The sequence below is a fragment of the Phyllostomus discolor genome, chromosome 13, assembly GCF_004126475.2.
Source record: "Phyllostomus discolor isolate MPI-MPIP mPhyDis1 chromosome 13, mPhyDis1.pri.v3, whole genome shotgun sequence".
In the NCBI taxonomy this organism is placed as follows: Eukaryota; Metazoa; Chordata; class Mammalia; order Chiroptera; family Phyllostomidae; genus Phyllostomus; species Phyllostomus discolor.
In genome coordinates, this window is record NC_040915.2 from 1,163,246 (window position 1) to 1,169,807 (window position 6,562).

Sequence of the window (6,562 nt, forward strand, 5' to 3'; positions counted from 1 at the left end):
CAAGACTTTAGGGAAATGCAAATCAAAATCACAGTGAGTGACACTACGTGACCACTAGTATGGCTGTAATAAAAAAGACAGATGCTATCAAGTGGTGGTGATGCAGAACCCTTGAAAGTCTCATACACTGTTGGTGGGAAAGCAAAATGGTATATCCACTTTGAAAAACTGTGGCAGTTTCATAATGTTGAACATACACCAATTATACCACCCAGCTATCCTGTTCCTGGGTGTGTATCTGAGAGAAAAGTGTCTGTGCAAAGAGTTATATGTGAATGTTCATAGCAGCTTTATTTAAAACAGTCAAAAACTAGAAATGACCTGTACATCCATAATCTAGTGAGTGGATGAACTGTGGTACAGCTGTCCAGTGGGCTGTTACCTAGCAACATGAGACACAGGCCTGCTGACAAGAATACAAATGGATAAGTAGCAGAAACATCATGCTAAGTGAAAGCAGCCAACATAAGGCTGCATGGTCTGTGAGTCCACTTATTTCTATGATGCTCTGGAAAAGCAAAATCAGATCAGTGGTTGCCAAAAGTCAAGTGAGGGGAGGGAAATGACTAGCAGGGGCCACATGGGAGTTTTCTGGGATGATAAGTACACTCTATATTCTAATTATAATGGTGGTAATACTTAGTTGTCAAAACTCAGTATTGTATACCTAAAAGGGTGACTTTTAATGCATGTAAATTATACTAAAATGATGTAAAGAAAAAATCTGTTTCAGAGGTGGAATTGTCAAGTGTTCGAGGTAGGGTGAGGGAGGAGGTGGGTGAGGAAGGGTGTCATGCCCCCTGGCTTCATTTCCAGAGTGGGAGCTCCGCCCTTGGCCTGCTCGCCCTCCTGCCCAGGTGAAGACTCTTTCAAGCCTGCATCCCAGCTGCCTACCCACCTCCCCCTTTCCCATCACCTTCAGCTCTGTGGTCCTGGCTGTGTACCCTATGGAATGAGGGCCACCAGCTCTTTCCTCCTCCTGATACCTCACTGTCTCTCCCCTGCCCTTGACTTGGCACCTCAATTGCCCAGTGTCAGACACTGCCCACCTCCCCACTCACATGGGTGTCCACCAGGGAGAAGAGAGTGCAGGGTGGAGGAAGGGCCCTATCTTGACTCTCGGGGAGGGGAGCACCAGGGCACCGGGGCTGATAGGTGTCCAAGGCTCCAGTCTCATCATCGCCCTGAACTGGCCTGGGTTCCCATGGAGCTTTCCACTCAGTTGTGCTCTTCTGGGCAAGGCATTCGCGTCTCCCAGACTTGGCTTTGTGGGCAGTGGTCTCAGCCTGAGGGGGATGCTGCAAGGGCTCCAGGGGAGGCACAGATCATGTATACAGTGGGGTGCCTTCCTGCTGGCCTTCCCCAGCCCCTTCCCCCTCAAGTCATGATTGTCAGTTGTGTTATAGAAGGGGCCACGCTGCACTTAGACCAATGGGGACAATTACTGAGAGGTTCCTTGCATAGGGTGGAGTGGGGTAGGGTGGGGGCAGGGGTGGAGCTGGCCTCAGGACTGCAGGCTAGAGGACCAGGCTGGGGCCTTGGAAGTCACTGGCAAACTATCTGTGACGTCCCACTCTTCTATGTGTTGTCTTCCTTCGCCCTGTGTCTTCAGCTCTTCTGCCACCCAAGGAGGTTGGGCCCACTGTCCCAAATTTCATTTGAAAACCCCTAGAGGAGAGCTCTTGTGGCTCTCCTGGGCAGGGCTCCCATTCCTGGGCCTGGCAGTCAGGCTCAGGTGAGGATGTGGCATGAGAAAGGGCAGAAACAGTTGGGAAAGGCAGAAGTCTGGGGGTTATTCTTTGTGATAAAAAAGGATGTCCAGACATTTATGAGAAACCTGGACATTGCAGTGGCTTTTTGTCAGGTGGCTGAGAAGGTAGTGGACATTCAGACTGAACTGAACGTGCTCACCATCCTTCAAAATAAGGAGAGGGTCAGGTTGGAGAAACTGGCAAAAAGAAGCTACCACGACTCTGCAAGAATCTCAGTCTGGGTTGTAAGACGCCCATGGAGGCCATCAAGGGCACCAGCATGGGCAAGGCATGTCCCTCGCTGGTCTGAGGGCACACCCTGCCTGGTGTGGTGACCACAGGAAGATGCAGAGGACCATGGTCACCTGCCAAGACGACTTCCACTGCATCCAAAAGTACAACCACTTCAAGAAGTGCCACAAGAACATGTCAGTCCACCTGCCTCAGAGATGCCCAGATCGGTGACATGGTCACAGTGGGTACGTGCCAGCTCCTGAGCCTAACCATGTGCATCAACATGCCCAAGGTCACCGGGGTGGCTGGCACCTAGAGGCAACTCCAGGAGTGCTGAGACTGGATACCTGGCCATGCCCCCAGACAAAGCAGTCATTTTCCCAGTCAAAAAGAGGGGGAGAGAGAGAGTGAGTCTGAACCAGGGGCACAGCCTAGGGCCTGGGGCTGGCAGTGGGCGGTCCTATGGCTGAATGCTGCCCACAGTGGCTCTCAGCCCCTCCTCCAGGCAGCTCACGGAGCACCAGTCCCTGGGCCCTTGCTCTTCTCTGGAAGTCAGACCGGCCTTAAAACCTACAGGAAAGTCGTGTTTCTCCCCGCCCCAACCCTCAAAAAAAAAAACCCAGGCTCTCCCAGATTGCCCAGCAGTGAATCTCAGTATCAACAGGCTGCACTGCATGCCCAGAACTACCCCACCACCTTGAATCTGACCAAACACCCCAAGGTCATGTGGCAAAGAAAACCAAAACAAATCTGGAAAACAGCATCTGTAAAGAAACAGACTATATGGAGAGGAAAATTCCCAAAGGAAAAAAATATATATCATTGCAGGCTTCAGGGAGAATGAAAAAATACTGCACCTTTGAAACAAGAAACAGCCATTGAAAAAATTATTCAGCACACAAATTATGTCCTTGCTGTCTCAGCTGAGATGGCCCAGAAGCAATGACACTCTAGTAGCAAAAGCTCGCCTCGAGCCCAGGTCTGGTCTCCAGTAAAGGAAACCGGGCTGGTCCCAGGGCCAGGGCCGGGCATGTATGAGATGAGCCTGCAGTATCTTGCAGTGCATGAAATAAGTAAGGGCATGCTTATCAAGGGCACGAGGGCACGTGCGGGGGGCATGTCATACGGGACCTGAGAGCGGACTGAAAGAGCGGGAACAATTGCAGCAACAAAATAAACAACACAGCATTGGGTTGCTACTCAAAGTACAAAGTAAATATCCATGAATTCATAGTAGTAGAAATAAAGGATTTCATAAATAAATGGGGGCAAACAAACATCTGTACCAAATAACACATAACTGACAAGAGATGCTCCCTCTCAGGGAGGTGAAGCACACCCCCTCCTCTGTACATGGGGGAAACGCAGAGTGACTTCCTCCCAAAGAGCACAGTGCGGGAAGGGGGGAAACAGAGCGTCTCAGGTGACCTCTTAACACAGCAATGAGAAGACACGTTGACATATGTGCCCTTGACATAAAGTGATGAGAAGGACGCTCTACTTCCAGGGTCTTCCTTCTGAAACCACATGACCCCTGTCTAACCACGAGAGAAGCATCAGACAAACCCAAATGTGGGGCCTTCCACAAAATGGCCACCGCTAATCCTGGAAGCTGTAAGGTCACTGAAGACGAGGAAAGCAAGAAACCGCCAGATCCAAGAGGAGCTCAAGGAGGCGTGCATGCACCATGGTGCGTGGGGGCAGAGAAGGGTCTTCAGTGCAAACCAAGGCAGCAGGAGTATAGTATGGACTTTGGTTCATTACAGATACTGTGTGTCTTACAAAATACATATTTATATATTTATAGTATAAAAAGAGCTCTTGGAAATTAGAGTGTGTTGGCAGAAATGAAAAAAAATGTTTGTAGAAGACAGGTTGGGAGAGAAAGTTGAAGACACCCCCATTCAGTAGAGCAAAAGGACAAGGTGTGCAGTAGAAAAGATGAGAAATAAAAGGCCAATCCAGTAGTGTTGACCTCTGAATAACGGTGAGGCAAAAAAAAAAAAAAAATAGGGAAAGAAATCCACAAGAAAAGTAACTGGAGGGATCTTGGCCAAGATGGTGAGGTGCCAGTAAATGCCATACTTGCCTCCTCCCACAACCACACCAAAGTCACAAGTAACCTTCAGAACAACCATCATTCAGAACTGCCTGAAGTCTAGCTGAACAGAAGTCCTACAACTAAAGATATAAAGAAGAAGCCACGCCAAGATTGGTAGGAGGGGCAGAGATGCAGAATGGGCTGCTCCCACCCCAGCATGCACCATAAAAATTGGGAGGGAAATCTCAGCTGTGGAGGTCCCCCCGAGGAGCGAGAGGTCTCAGCCCCACACCAGGCACCATAGCCCAGGATTCCAGAGCCATGAAGAGAAGTCCCCATAACTTCTGGCTGTGCAAACCAGCTCAGATTGTGGCTGAGATGGGGGCTTCTCCAGGCCCAGACACTCCCTTTCAACGGGCCCACACACAGACTAACTCACTCTGAAATCCAGCGCTTGGGCACCAGGGACATATGGGGAAGAATCGAGTTGTCAGGCATCAGGGTGAGAGCTGGAGGGGCAGCCTTCTCCCAGACAGAAGTACTGGTGGAGGCCATCCTTCCTTTTTCAGGCCCTCCTCCCACAGAGCCAGCATGCGGGCGCTGTATCCGAGACTCCAGCGACCTGGCTAACATCCTTCACCCGGTCCCACCTCCTGGCCCGGCCCAACCTGTTTCCAATGGCTTTTCCATACAAGTGGCCTGTCATGGCTCATGCTTTAGACTTTCCTAAAATCTCTCAAACAAGCTTTCCTGTGCCCTGTACCTCTTGCTAAGTGGTCCCAGGCCCAGGACTAGTGGCAGCCGACCTTGGTTTGCAGCTTGGTGTCTCCTGGGCACCTCCAAGCCCAGCACAAGTAGCAGCCATCTGCAGATCACTTTATGCTCAGGCCTGGTGGCCCCAGGTAGGGCACAGCTGGGGCTAACCGTGGCCTGCATCTCCAGAGAGTCCCCAGAGCCAGCACACCCAGTGGACAGCTTCAGACCATGTTGAAGAATCACTGAACATCCTCCACAAGGGACACATTCAAGGGGTAGACTTAGCAGGCACCAAAGCCCTCCTGCAGTAAGTCCTTCCCAGTGGGGCAGGCCCCTGCACAGCTGATCCTCCTCGGTGGCTGCAGCCTGTCCTTACAGGCAACCAGCCTGGGGGTAAATCCCTCCCACTGATGTGCCAAAGCAGCCAAGGCTCGACTACAACAGGAGGGTGTGTACGCCCCCTCAGGGTGGGAGGGAGCACCTCGAGTACCCAGCCTGGGTGATTAGAGGCTGTGTCACTGGACCCTGCAGGACACCCACTTCATAAGACCACCCTGCCAAGCTTGGGAGATGTAGCAGCTCTACCTGATACAGGGAAACAAACGCAGGGAGGCTGCCAAAATAAGGAGACAAAGAAATGTGTCCCAAATCAAAGAACAGAAGAAAACTCCAGAAAAAGAACTAAACAAAATGGAGACAAGCAATCACTTTTGTTATAAGACTGCTCAATGAACTTAGGGGTGATCGCTTAGTAAGTTCTGTAATGTCCAATCACTATGTTATACACCTGAAACTAATATAATATTGTATGTCCACTGTAATTGAAAAATAAAAAAATAAAGTAAAAGAAAATCCCCATGGTTGAACCACTATGCTGTTGACCTGAAATGAATATAAAATAATGTTGAATGTGAACTGTAATTTAAAAATTAAAAAAGAAATCTCAGATCCAAAGGGCACAAGTTACTGAACTGAAACCAACACTCGATGAAAAGAGACAAGTCACCTCACTGGGGTGTTTCAGAGCACAGGGGTCGAAGGAGAAAATACGAAGGTCATGTGCCAAGGCTCCTCAGAGGGACTTTGGACCCCTCAACTGCAACACTGAACAAGATAATGTAGCATGACCTTTACAATTCTGAAGGAAACAGGTTTTCTGAACTTGAGCTCCATATTTAGCTAAACCCTCAATCACATGTGAAGAATAAAGTCATTCCTAGACATGCAAGCTCTCAAAAGTCTTACCTCTAAGCACTGTGACTGTACAAGGAGGCACTCCACCAAAACAGACAACCAAACTCTGAAGGAAGACATGGGAGGTGGGAAGCAGGAGACCCCATGAGAGATGACAAGGGATCCCTTGGCGGATGGTGAGAGGGGGTCCCAGGGTGACAGCCCTGCCCTGTCACCTCAGAGACAGACTGTCACCAAGACCCCCACTTCCATCGGGCCATCTTCTTAGCCCAAGGACAGATGCCCAGGAAAACCTGGCTCAGATCCTGCTGAGGACGCTCACAGCAGTCCTCAGTTTCCCTGAGGGCTGAGGAGGGTGTTCTCGGGCTTAGGGGCAGGGAGCACAGAGCAGCCCCCGCCCTCTGACCGCCCCGCTGCTGCACGTCCAGCGCCTGGTCCACCCTGCAGTCCTGCCAGGTGCCCCTGGTGCCCGAAGGGGATGAACCCTGTTCCCCAAGACTCTCTGATGACCTTACTCACGACTTCCCCAGAAGGGGCCTCATCACCTCCCAGAGAAGCGGAAGTGAGACCTCACCACCAAGACTGC

General features: G+C 50.6%; 1 long non-coding RNA gene across 1 annotated transcript; it reads left to right on the forward strand.

The window, feature by feature from the left end:
• Positions 1 to 1,493: 1,493 nt before the first annotated feature.
• On the forward strand, positions 1,494 to 1,958 carry LOC118497927. The gene is made up of 2 exons (XR_004900442.1): positions 1,494 to 1,735; positions 1,865 to 1,958. It is a non-coding gene; the product is annotated as an uncharacterized LOC118497927 (long non-coding RNA).
• The last annotated feature ends 4,604 nt before the right edge of the window (positions 1,959 to 6,562 follow it).